Genomic DNA, 13431 nt, shown 5'->3' with positions numbered 1-13431 from the left:
CAAACGCTATAGTATATGGAAGTCTGTCGGTCCAAAAAGTCATAGTATAGTATGTCGTCCAAAATCAGTCAACAAAGTCACAGTATAGTATGTCGTCCAAAATGAGACAAAAATGTCCTACTTTGGTAAGTTGTCCAAAAGTGACAAAAACAGTCATAGTTTAGTATGTCGCCCCAAATTCTAAGAATAGAAAGAACAAGGTTCATGACAGATAATAAAGTCATATTCATACCCTGAGTGTAAGAGAGTGATTGTGACTGCACCATAGCAGTCTCGGTCTATAGCAGCATAACTAAGAGATGCTCCAAGTTTCCCTGAGTCAGCTCTAACTATAAACTTTATCAAAAAGGAATGTTTTATGTCTAACTTTATATACAGATGCAACAATGCCATGTTTTTCCCCATTCTGATGCGCAGTTTGGACTTTCACCTTGGGGTGATATATGCACACAGGACACATACAATCTGAGCAACTAAATGAATTAACAAACAATTTAACAGTTACCCAATAAAGTGACTGGTGAGTGTATTTTAAACCATTGTAATTATTTTATGCTCACCTTCATAGAAAGTTATAGATGATGACAATGATTGTGTAGTTGGATTATTGCATGTGTTACTTATTATTTATGGTGATGAATATTATCATTAAAATAAACCACACAAATGTGCTCTGGTATCACTTGGACGTGTGTTATTTCTGTATTGACACGTGGAAGGTAAAATAATATAGTCGTTGTATTTGATGAATGAGTAAAGTGATGAGACACATCATCAATCACATGTAAGGCTGTGTGTTATCAGCACAACTGTTACAATAAAGGTATTGTATTAGACTTAACATGAATGAGTGGTTAAAAGCTGTGTAAACTGCACACACACACACACACACTGGGGAGAAAGTGCTGACTGTGACGAACTCCTCTGCAGTCATTAATAATCACACTAATATGTTCTGTCGTCTCTGCTGACAACAGTGAATGTCTGCTGCAGGTTCTTACCGTCTGATTAATTAAGTGGCTCACCCTGAAAGCGAGATTGTGATCCATAAAACGGCACAACTGCTTGTGCGTGTTGTCGTCCTCTGTTTGTTTAGTTTGTCTATGCACATGTTTATGTCCTCAATCAGTCGCAGACTCATGGAGTATTGTAGCACGACTTAAAGCGTCACACCCACTGGGACATCAGTTTACTGCCATTTTGAGGCTTTAATCCCTCTGATCTGATGCCGCTGATCTTCAAATTCAGCCTCTGAAGAGTGAGACGCCTGAATGTAGAAATAACAAATTCAGTCTTGAGTCTTAACCCTCTAACACCTAAGCCTCAAAGTGCCCTATGAGTAAGTTCTTTTTCCCATTTTTCCAGAACACTTACAATTTACTGCATGTTAAGTGAGTGTATTAACAGTTTAAAGTCAAGAAAAACCAAAAAATGGAATTTGATTGAAGAGTTTTATTTAGAAAAAAACACTGTAGGTGAACATCAATAAGAGATTTTGCATTTTAATTTTGAAATTTGACCAGTATAAAACATCCAATTCCATGGGATTTTTTCGAATATTTGTCTTGTAATTTGATATTTGATAATAATTTGTTGATACACTCGGTGTTTAAGGGGTTAAAATTGCATTGCATTGCACAAAGCTCTGAATTAAATTACTTCCAGTAAATGATATGAAACAATATGATAAAATGTGACACGCTTAATATTGCCTATGGGAAAGTGACACACGTCATAATTACATATAGATCAAATAAAAACATACAATCGTGAACATCACATTTATTCACCAACACAGTTTAGTTAAAACAATTACACTGCAGGGAGAGGCAACAAAGGGGGCTTATTAGAAGCTTAAAAAATCTTAAAAAAAACCAGCAAATAACAATATAGAAAATAATAATGCTTAAGAAATGGAATTATACAATAAATATAGTTTAAAGTAATGACAACAAAAACATGTCAATTAAGAGCTAAAACAAAGTGAATCTGCAATGTTTGTCCAAAAATATACTAATATTTAGTATTTACTATTGAAGACTATTTCATCTTCGACTCTGACTCATTTTCTCACAATCTTACATATAAACCAGTGGTGCTGCCCCCTCATGGCCACTCACAAGAATGCAGTATAAAGTCACTTCCACATTGGCTTCACTCTCCGATTGGACACCATTGAATGTGTATTGGATCAAGAGAGAACATTTTATTTATTTATTGCACATTTTTTTTAATAAGTAAATTTATTTATTTATGCCGTGCATCTCGTTGTTCATCGACTGTGTGAGGGATGGAGAAGAGCCCCCAGGGAATTCCCCCTCCAGCCTGGACCACGAGCAGCGCCTGAGGGTCTGCTGATCCTCTCTGGCCACGTGAACACCGATGACATGTGAGAGATGAGTGGCACCTCGCCAAAGCGCTCACACCTGCCGCGGCAATGCAGTTTGGCAGGTGTGCTTCAGTAACTCCTGGCGTAATACAGACTAAACATCTGCATCATCAACACTAAGAAAAAGCTGTTTAGATTGGGTGAAAATGGTGTGTTAATACCTATTTAAACTGACAATGGACAAAATAAATCTTGTCTTTTTTTGTCAATACCAGTTGTAAAAAGTCATAGTTCAGCTTAAAAATGCAAAATAAATAGTATTTTAACCCTTGATGTGAATCATGTGACAGTTTGGGACGACGGTTTGTGCCATCGGGAGAAATTCCAGGTATTTATGAAAGTGGAGAAGCTGCATGTCCAAGCCAATGTGTGGTTATTACGGTAATTTACGGTACGGTAATAACATGTATATAATAAAAAAAACTGTTATACTGTATTATTGTTAGGCCTAAAAATGTCAAATAATAATGTCATTGCCTCAAATAGGTAAAAATATCATTGTACAAGAAAGGATAAAAGTACACAGCATATGAATTAAAAAGGTCTATAAAGTAAGGTATATATAAATGGTATGTCAGCTAATACATTTCATTGGTTTATGAAAGCATTAAAGGCAAAGCTTCTTCCTTTTCAGCCATTTTGAATCATCCACCTGCTAATTCCCACATTTATATAGAGTTGATATGAAATCTGAACTTTTCAGGGCGCTTCATTTTAAAAGGCTCAGCCAGCACCTGGTGAAATGACCTCAGAAGTCAGAGGGAAAGCTCGGATCACATCAGGACGTTGTTTCACTGCCTCTCAGAGAAAGTGGTTGAGCGATTGTAAGTCGCTCCAAAAGACACCGATTACCTTCTCGAGCGAGCTCACACCTGATGGTGACAGGATCGTCTCTTCGCCCGCGATCCACCGTGCCTCGCCGCAGCTCAGTCTCCGTCACGTTGTGTTTACGTCGTGACAGCAGTCCCATTATCTGACTGAAAAAATAGCAAAAATAAATTAAAGCTTCTTTTTTACCTCCTCGCCGGAATCGACTGGATCTGTCAAATAACAAAAAAAAAGTTAAATGAGACATCAGAATTTTGTGTATTTAAAAAAATAAAATAAAAATACAACCCTTTAAGCTGCAGCTCTCCAGCCATCACTATTGATTTCTCCGGTGTGCCATCAATCAAAAACATTGTTTTTGTAAGTGTGCAGTAAAGTGCAGCTTAATTGATCGGATAAGTGGGGCAAAAATTCAAGAAACGTCACCGAACTTCCACTTTGTTTATTTATTTTATGAAATGGTAATTGATTTTCTTTTGGGTTTGCTTTTTACAGCAGGGAAATTAAAGCTGGACTTTATCGATCAGCAATTCAACAACAACAACAACCTTTCAGTATCATGTGATCTGAGGGAGAACGGAACGTCTGTGCCTCCTCAAGGTTCTGTTTCCAGCTTTGGGGAAAACTGGGCATGCGATGGGAAGCTTTGACCAATCAGAGGGCAGTGCCGAGAGAACGGGCGCCTCCTATTGGCTGTTCTACGACGCAGCTTCACATACACATCCCTCTGCTTTTCCATCATATGCTGCAAAGCAAGGAAAGGGAGAATAAATATTATAAAATGTGTGTCAATATGGGCAGAGCTATCGTACAAGGTCATGTGCCTGTGCACGCTCATGCTGTGGGAGGAGCTTCAACTTATTCATTCTTCTGTGGGGCCACACAGTTGGTGTAGTGTAGTTTGCATGTTCTCCCCGTGTGTGCGTGGGTTTCCTCCGGGTTCTCCTGGTTCCTTTCATCTCCCTTAAAAACATGCAGATTTGGTTGATCGGGTAAACTGGACACTCTAAATTGACCGTGAGTGTGAGCGTGAATGTTTGTTTGTCTCTATATGTGGCCCTGTGATGGACTGGCGACGTGTTCAGGTGTCAGCCGGGATTGGCACCAGCGCCACCCACAAAGGTCCGTCGGGGTGTCAGCCGGTTCGAGGGTCGCCAGGTCGAGGCTTGGGTGACTTTACTTGGCGACGACTTCTTCTGTTGTCGAAATGTTTTTTCCTGCTTGGCGAGTGTGGCGTAATGCTCCACCTACTGGTGGAAATTCAGTTTGCGCATCCTCTACAGCTTAAGAGGTAGACGATAGATAGATACAGTGGATAAAACCCTGTCTCAAATGAAGAGGAAAAGCAGGTGAGTCTCTTAAAGAGATTTAAAATCAAACAGTGAAGATGAATGGCAGTCCATTCTACAATTACGGGGCTGCAGCTGTGATTGAGGAACCACTGAGAGCAGCTTATCTTAGAGACTCCAAAGGTACGTACGGCTGCAGCAAATCCATTTAGACAAAATCTATTCCGCAACACGTTGGGAGTCTGTGGAGGGAGGCCAGCATGGGGGAGAGCATGTGCTCACGCCTTCTTGTTAAAAGGCGAGCAGCAGAATTTTGGGCCGAGCTGAAGGTGAGAAATGGAGGCTGAGGCCAGATGAGATGAAATAAATGCAGGAACAAGTTTCTCAAAGTCAGAGCCTACATCCTGAAACCACTCGCAGACAAGCCTACACAGTGAACTTGTGTTTTATTTCAATCCTTTCCATTACAGCTGTAATGTGTTCTTTTGATTTGAACCGTATTTGCATATTTTGAGTTTCCGAGCGTGAAAAGTCCATTCGTACTCCCCGCAGCTGACGACACAGCAGCACATTGTCAGCCTGTGTAAGTCTGCATTATTCAGGGAAGCAAAATATGAATGCATTTCATACAGTTCAGAATGGCCCTGTGGTTTACAAAATTGTTTCTTTGATAAAATGTGAGAGACAGTAAGAGGGAACCGATGAGTTGCTTCTTTGGCTGAAGGGGTTTTCAAATGTGGGGCCTGTTAACGTCTCTATAAACTCATTTCTGCGCGTATTCAAGTTCTTACAGAGAGGAGGTACAGCTCTCTGTGGACTGCAGCATTTCATGTAGCATCATTTTATGTGTGTGTACACAATGTGACATTCCGTGCATTCAAAATTAAACCCAGATTGCTTAGAAATCAAAAGTCATTTCTCGTGGAGCTCAGCTGTGACTGCGTCTCCTCTGGATACATCCTGAGGAGCCGGTGCCATAAAATGCGAGCGGAATATAAAACCGATAATAAGGTGAGGAAAATTGAAATGCGGGAGTGAATTGTTATTCCAGTCTGCACTTAAAGCCTCACTATAAGGCAATTGGCAGACAGAAAAACCTTCATTTATCATGTCAGAGGAATTTAAAGTTTGTGGAGGTGAAGCAATGAATGAATGTGAGTGTCACAGGAATTCAGACTGTTTACTCCTCAAATTAGAGCTATGATTTTAATTGAGCGGAATCAGTCGTTGTGTCTCCTGCATGTGTGTCTCAATATTTCGCCCATTGTGCCGACTCGCCGAGATTTTATTCTCGAGACGTTAGAGAACATCGTCATTCCCATACAACCTCCACTGCATGTCATAATTAAATCAGCGTTTGTCAAACCTGGAAATGATGACGTTCTCGGACGTCTTGTTGTGTCCACAAACCGAAATGATTGAGATTTAATGATTTCTTTGTTATATGGAGCAAAGAAATGAAGAATATACTCACATCACAGAAGCTAAAACAATCAGAAATCTTCTTTTTAATCATGAGAAAAGCTTCAAACTGATTAATTTGCACAATTACTTTAATAATCAATTAATAATTGATTTAGTTACTGTATGTGTACATGAGCATGAACACATAGCAACACAGGGTACAATTGAAGCTCTTCGTTTCCATCGTTTCAGAAACTATCTAGCAATGAAGTTGCTATGCCAATGCTGTTCAATGATTTTAATTTGGTTTACAGCACCTTTACTATTGTATGTCAAACCAATATGGGCGTCGACAACAAGTCCAAATCCTCATCTTAAACCTTCGAGTGCGAGTTCATTCAATAGTTGAGTCCAAGTCTGAGGCATCAAGTCCGACTGGCCTTAGCCACCAATCCCTGGATAAAACTTTAGTTAAGAGCACATTTGGTCAAGTGTTTTGTATGCACAACAATCTGCAGCGGAACTATTATTGTTTGCAGGTCAATACAGAAGCCATCCCCTCAATTTGAACTCACAAAATGGCCACTCACAATGATCAGGTTATTCAACATCTTGAACTTTCAGCCTCAAGCCGCAGTTTAATCCATTTTCCGATGCATTTCTCTGACAAAAAGAAACAGAAATGGAAAGAAATTGTTCCTGCAAACTGCAAACGTCCACGCCACCTCTGCCAGTCAAGCAAGTTATTTATACTTGTTATGGTGCCGTCTGTCCCGCTGAGACAGCCGGGGTGTCCACAGCTACACAAAAGGTCTATAAATGGACATCCATCTGTGGCTTGTGTTTCTCCGTGCACCAACATAATGATGTCGTTTTTTTGTTTTTTTTTGTGGAAGTGTCACGATCCTGAAATGCATCTCCCGACAAGCAGCGGAGTGTGGTGGAGAATGTTAAGACGGACATCATGGAGTCGGGAGAGTGTTTCGCCGGTGGAGCTTTGCGAATAATAATAATAATGAGATGCTGTTGGCAGAGTGTATCACAACGGGAATCACAACCGCGCGCCTTTACACAAAAAAAAGCACAATGATGCGGTCGGTGTTTTTGAACGTTTCCTATTCATGTCGGATCCCTTTGAGAGAGCATGGACAATACAGGCGGAGGCATAAAATGTGTTATTCTGAGCCAAACTGTTGTCATATCAGTCACATCAAGACACCAAATCATTGTTGTTCGTCAACATCCCATCGCAAAAAACAATCGCTCTGAACATGTTTGTTTCACCATCTGTGATTCCACCTGTGTCCATCCGTCAGATAGATTAAATAAACCTATATCAGTCATCGCATCAGAACGTTCCCGTCAGCTTCAGCAGAATGGTATCCTACGCTTGCTTTCCAAAAATCTAGATCCGAGTAATATAAACAACTGCATGGGTTCAAACTGAATGTTAAATAAATGCCTTTTCATTAAAAGAGTTCTTGTTTTCTTCATTGTATATTTGCATGTTGAACATCTGACTTCTGAGGTCTGGTAAGTAAAAATGTGTTATTTTTACGGCTGTCAAATTTGTCAAATACGGGGATTGATCGCTGAAGTTCAACACTTAATGGAGACGAATATCAATTTTAACAAAACAGCTTTTAAGTCAATACTGTGTAAAGCAAGTCAATCTTGTTTTGGGGGGTAAATGACATAAGCTTGACTTTTGTACATTTGTGCAGAAAACCCAAGGTAACATATCTATATTTTTGTTTGAAATCCATCATTTGGAAAAACAACGGTAAGGCATACTGACCATACAAGGTGGCAGAAGACCAGCGACCCCTTGGGCATGCATAAACCATTGTTTTTCAATGGACATTGGTGTGGGGACGTGAGCATCTTGCAAATCAAACAAACTTCAGCTTCCTGTCAAAAAAAACCCAACCTGTTTCGCTGCAAGAAAAAGCAGAGGACATACTGTCAGAACGGCATATGTATCAATATCACCACTGAGCCCCCACGTCTACCGTATGTCCTCAGCTATTTGTTGTGCAAAGTGAAATCAGTAGCCCCGGTTAGCACAGCGATTGTGTTTAAAGCCCACATAGACCGGAAGCTCCAATTAACATGCATTTGTGTGTGTGTGTATCTGCGTCATTACCTCGTTTATGAAACCCTAAAGTTTCAGAACAAACAGTTCAGCCACTGCTGAGAAAATAGTGTTGTATTGTTTTCCTGGGCTCTGCGAAGCGGATCGGCACTTCCTTAATTTGATGTCGTCATCAGAAATCCTCACCACTCCTCTCACCACCGTAGCGCCTCCCGGTGCGGGCACTAGTCCGGGCACATCCGGTTGCGTACATTCAACCGCAGAAGAAGAAGAACTACTCTCGTTGTAGCTGCTGAGATGCAGAGCATCCACCGTGCCAGAAGGGGGAGCTGTGTATCTGAGAGCTGGCCTATCTATTACGTCACTTCCAGGTACCTGGCCAATCACAGGACAGTGGGAAAGCTCTCGTTGGCTGGCCAATCACAACACAGTCCCCGTTCTGGGGGTGTGGTTTTGGTCTGAAACAGCACGGCTGACGAGAGCGTCAGTGAGGAGATATTCTGATCAGCTCGTTTGCAGCGATTAGGAGGTTTTTAACCATGAAAATAAGTTAATATATGTAAGTAGACCTCCATAACTAACATATATGTGTGATACAAGCGTTCTATGTCGCCTTTAAATGGTTTGTGTGTGTAGTGACATTCCACGTAAACTATACCACGACGCAAAAATCGTGTTCGGTGCGAACGCAGCATAATAAGTCAGCTCTGAACATCCATCATCCTAAAGTGTGATTCCTCTAACGTCTGTTCCTCGCCTCGCTCAGTTGCACTTGTCAGTCAACACTGACTACACTCACAACATACCATAAAAAGAATAAATGAGCATTAGCCTGGAGCGCTTGGAAAATATGTCATTAAGCTTAATTTGAAAAAACAAAACAACAACTGTTTAATTTTAGAATTCGCCCAGTAATCATCTTTGCATATATGCTAATGATTCATATAGCTCACAGCAAATAACAACACCCAGCGAAACACAGTGCAAACATGACAACGACGACTAAACAAACAAATCAGCATGAAGCAATATTATCGTCCACTGGAATAGTTCCTTATTTCACACTTTTAAATAATTTTATTATTATTATTATTTTATTAATCAAATCAAACCCACTCTAAACAATTGACACCTTAAAATGTTGAAGAGAGGAAGAGAAACCTGACAAGGTGTCAGTGAAGCCAAGCAAATAAATAAATGAATGAATGAATAAAATATTTTTCTCACTTTTACTGTATGCCTATTAGTGTTTCCCACTGTGGTAAAAATATTCAAGTTTAATTATCAAAGGGAATTAGTAAGAGAGATAGAAAATAAATCTCTCTTTTTCTGTCTTTCGTCTTTCATCGTGCGCTCTCCATCCTCCCACTTTCATTTTAAACAGCTTTCATCTCTCCTCCATCAATGGGGCTCGGGAATCCTGCAGCATGGCACAAAGTGATGATCCAACAAACTCATTATTGATGAGGGAGTGAGTTATACCAATACTCTGCCAACGATGTCCGCGGGGGGGATATTCAATAACGAATCAGAGCAAAGGCACAAGCACGTAAATAACCAGAGAAACGCCAAAACCAGTTACCAGAACCAGACCAGAGGAAACCTCTGACCATCCATCTGTCCACATTTGGTCTCAAAGGAGGTGGGCATGAGAGGTCACTAACTAAATATTACCAGGTTTATTACAACATACAGAGGCACTCACATTTTCACCAATGGGCAATTTGGTTTAATCTAACCTGCATGTGAGAGAAAGTCCGGGCACTGAGAACTCCATGGAGAACGACTTTGCCCAAACCAGGGTTTAAACGCTGAATTGCAACACTGCATCCGTGCAAAAGCTAAATAGTCTGTCTTTTTAAAGCACATTTCTCGTCTTCATAAGCAAGACTCGAGGTTAAATGCCCCGTACAAGGACACATTAGCATGTAGACTACAGAGGAGCCAGATATAAAACCCCCCCAAAACCTCAGTTCAGAAGACAATCCACCCTATCTCCAGAGTGACAGTCGCCCTTGTCTGTCATCTAGCATGAATATATCTGCATGGATATGTTCACACATTATTCAACTTTAACATTATGTGGTATAATGCAAATGTAGCGACACACTAGAGAAAGCGCTCATGGAGTCCTCTTAGGACACTCTACTTCAGATCGTCACAACAATCTAATGATTTCTTTCATTTATTTTTCCTTCCTACATAACCCATTTCTCCAAGAAATTGAATCTTTTTGAGTTATGCTACTGTCAGACAGACAATCACTTGTGAAAACATAACCCCCTTGGCAAAATAACTGAAATCAATGTTTTCAAAACCAAACCCTCCAAGACTCCCAACACACTAAAATCACCCTCCAGTGGTGATTTGGCTCAGCTAAACAGTGCAGCGTGGTGTCTTTTGACACAGTTTGTTTTCTAGACTCGTATGAATCCCACCCAACTCTGAGCCAATAATCCTTAGTCTGAGGCTGCGTTCACACCAGCTCCTATTAAATCTAATCCTCGTTCGTTTGCTCGGAAAGTCCAGTTCATTTGGGGAGGTGTGAATGCGCAACCGACCTCAGATCCACGATTGCTTAAGTGAACCAAATGCACTATTGGACTATTAGGTGTGAAAAGGAACTAAGTAAGGATTTGTAACTAATTTGATAGGATTCTGTTAAGGTTTTCCTATAATAACGTATTTGCAATGCACAGATTAGACCCTTAAATACAAGTACATGTTTAAGTCCAAGTGGAAATTGCTATCCTCAGTCAAAGTTGAGGGTTTACAAGACTGCATTTCATTAGAATTTCATCAGAACATGCACATCTGCCTCTGGCATCTGAACAAATTCCAGTTTGTATGTCAGATACAATATTCCCATGGTTCCATAACGAAAAGGAAAACCTTAAGCCCCCTTTGGACTGAATTCCCTCCATTTCCTCCTAATATGACACTAATATATCTGCAGCCTGAGGCATTGGCAGGACTCATTAAAGGGAAATAATGCCTCGCAGTCATGTAAACGGTAGCTTGACAGTGCGAGCCATACTCTAGATTTGTGTAAACAGTGCGGCGGGTGAAATAGAAAGAAAAAAAAGAAAGAAAGAAAGAGAGCAAGCACTAAGAGCGAGGGAGAGAGAGAGAGCTGAATGTTTTATCACGCTGTCATGTTTCAATGCAGCGACGCATTTCAAGCGACTTACAATAAGTATGCTGGAGCGTTCGTGTGCACCTCTGAACTATTACGAGTCACTGTTACAAATCTCAGAGGCAGAGGGAAGGACCGTATATGGAAACAACATCCATTCCTATCATCTGCCAAAGCTCCCACAGGACCGCGGATAAATATTAGTCGCTTTGCCCCTTTTAAATGGACAGCTCTCCATCATCACAAACTACAAGTCCACAGTTTCCAAGTTTCTCTTCCGGTTAGAGCAACATGGCATTTCTCCATGTAGTTGAGGTAAAGGTAGCACAGTAGGACTACTGTACCGTTTAACACCACGGTTCTCAAACTGTGGTGCGTTTACCACCAGTGGTACGCGAGCTTTCTCTGGTGATGCTTGGAGGAAAACCAGAAATACTGTTCTATACTGCATAGGGAACAAATAATAATAAACTAACAATAATAATAATAATAATTAGTGTCACCTTATCTCTCACTCCATCTTAATCTTATTTTGATATACCAGTGTCTGAAGTGTATGTGAGGAAGAGGAGGATGAGAATTGGGAATAAATCTGCCTCCTGTCAAACGTCCATAGCTGCAATCTGAATTTTTGTCAGGTGGTACTTGGTGTAAAAGTATTCCGATATTAAAATCATAATTCCTTCAACAACGTTTGACTTCGTAATCTTCACCTCATGGGACTTTGCATGTGAAAGTCAAGGTTTTTTGGTATCTATTGAGTTTGATAGTCCATGGATGACGAGTATGATGAGGTATTTCACAGATAATATAGTTTATTCTACTGTTCTCAGCTGTTTTTCGCTTTAATTGGAAGGAACTGGCGTTTTTTTAGCAACCTTTGATTAGTGGACATAGTTTCTGGGTCTTGGAAGTAAAGCCAGTGTGTAGGTGGAAATCAGGGAGAAACGCCAGTGGGTTCTGTGTAAATCTATGAGAAAATGACTCACTAAACAACCTACTTCTGGCTTAATTTATGACATCACTAAACATTTTCCTTAGTTTGTGGCCTCGGCCATTAGCTGTAGGTCTTACTGCGGCACAACGCCAATTTGGTAAGTTATGGCCTCGTTTAGAGCCAAATAGACAATAAAGCAAGGTATGCATTGGCACACCATATGATTGAAAGCGTATGCATGATCGAAGTTATAAATGGTCAGGTTGTTGGTTATATACCAGTTAAAAGCCTCAATTCCCTTCCGCTCATCCATCGGCTTCCCCCCTCAATCTGACAAAATATAACAGTGTAATACAAAATGGCTTAACTAAAATAAATATGTATTGAAAACTACTTATGGTCCAGCTCTCTGATCTGCATTTCATATTTTTTTGCTAAAAATAAAACCATCACAAAAAAAATTCAATTTCTCACTCCAAGGTTTCGGAAAAGTTCATAACATTAAAAGATGGAACATTGATCGGTTTGTCGTGCATTCAGATTCATAGAGAGGTCTGCATATCTATGTTTGCATATCAAACACCCCTATTAGATAAATATGTGGAGGAAAATTAAAGGGACAGGCTTCAATAACAATACATTCTACTGTTCAGTTTACGCCATGAGTCATTAATATACCAGCAGCTCATGAACCTTCACTTATTTTTTTTTTTTGAGGCCATTCGATACTCAATGAAAATGAATTCCCTGCCTCCGGGTTTCATGGCCCACTTATCATTTCTTATCATTTAATGATGATGGCATTTCTCTTGCCAGCTCTAACATGTTCTGAGTGTGTGACACTCAGAGTTGGCATGTTCGCAAAAATTGAATAAAGATTTAATTATTACACTGGCTCTAAAATCAGTATAATGTCAATATCCCCCCCAAAAAAGTACTCACAATGAAATACTATCAGACATAATGAGCGATGATATAATCTTCAGAATATCTGTTCCTCACAACATGAACATTCAAGCTGAGTTCTTGCTTCCGCCATTACCATTCCCCTCCCTCCTCTCCTTCACTTACCTGCATCTAACAAACATCCTAACCTCAGAGAAGACACATTATTTGTGGAGGTCTGGCTCCTGATTGGGTACATTTGCACCCATGTCACTCACCAGACTCTCCAAATCTGTGGCAGCGGATTTTATGGCTGTAGCACTGTCAGTAAATGTTCAACGAGTGAGTGCTTCTGCTCCTTTTCCCAAGATAACGTTCACTTTCGATATCTGGCAGTTATTCAACCGTTTAACAATTAAGGTTCTGAGAACATGTGACGCGCTGGTGAATCTCTTGCATGGTCGTTCC

Source organism: Solea senegalensis, linkage group LG6, assembly GCF_019176455.1.
Source record: "Solea senegalensis isolate Sse05_10M linkage group LG6, IFAPA_SoseM_1, whole genome shotgun sequence".
Lineage (NCBI taxonomy): Eukaryota > Metazoa > Chordata > Actinopteri > Pleuronectiformes > Soleidae > Solea > Solea senegalensis.
Note: the sequence above shows the minus strand (reverse complement) of the source record.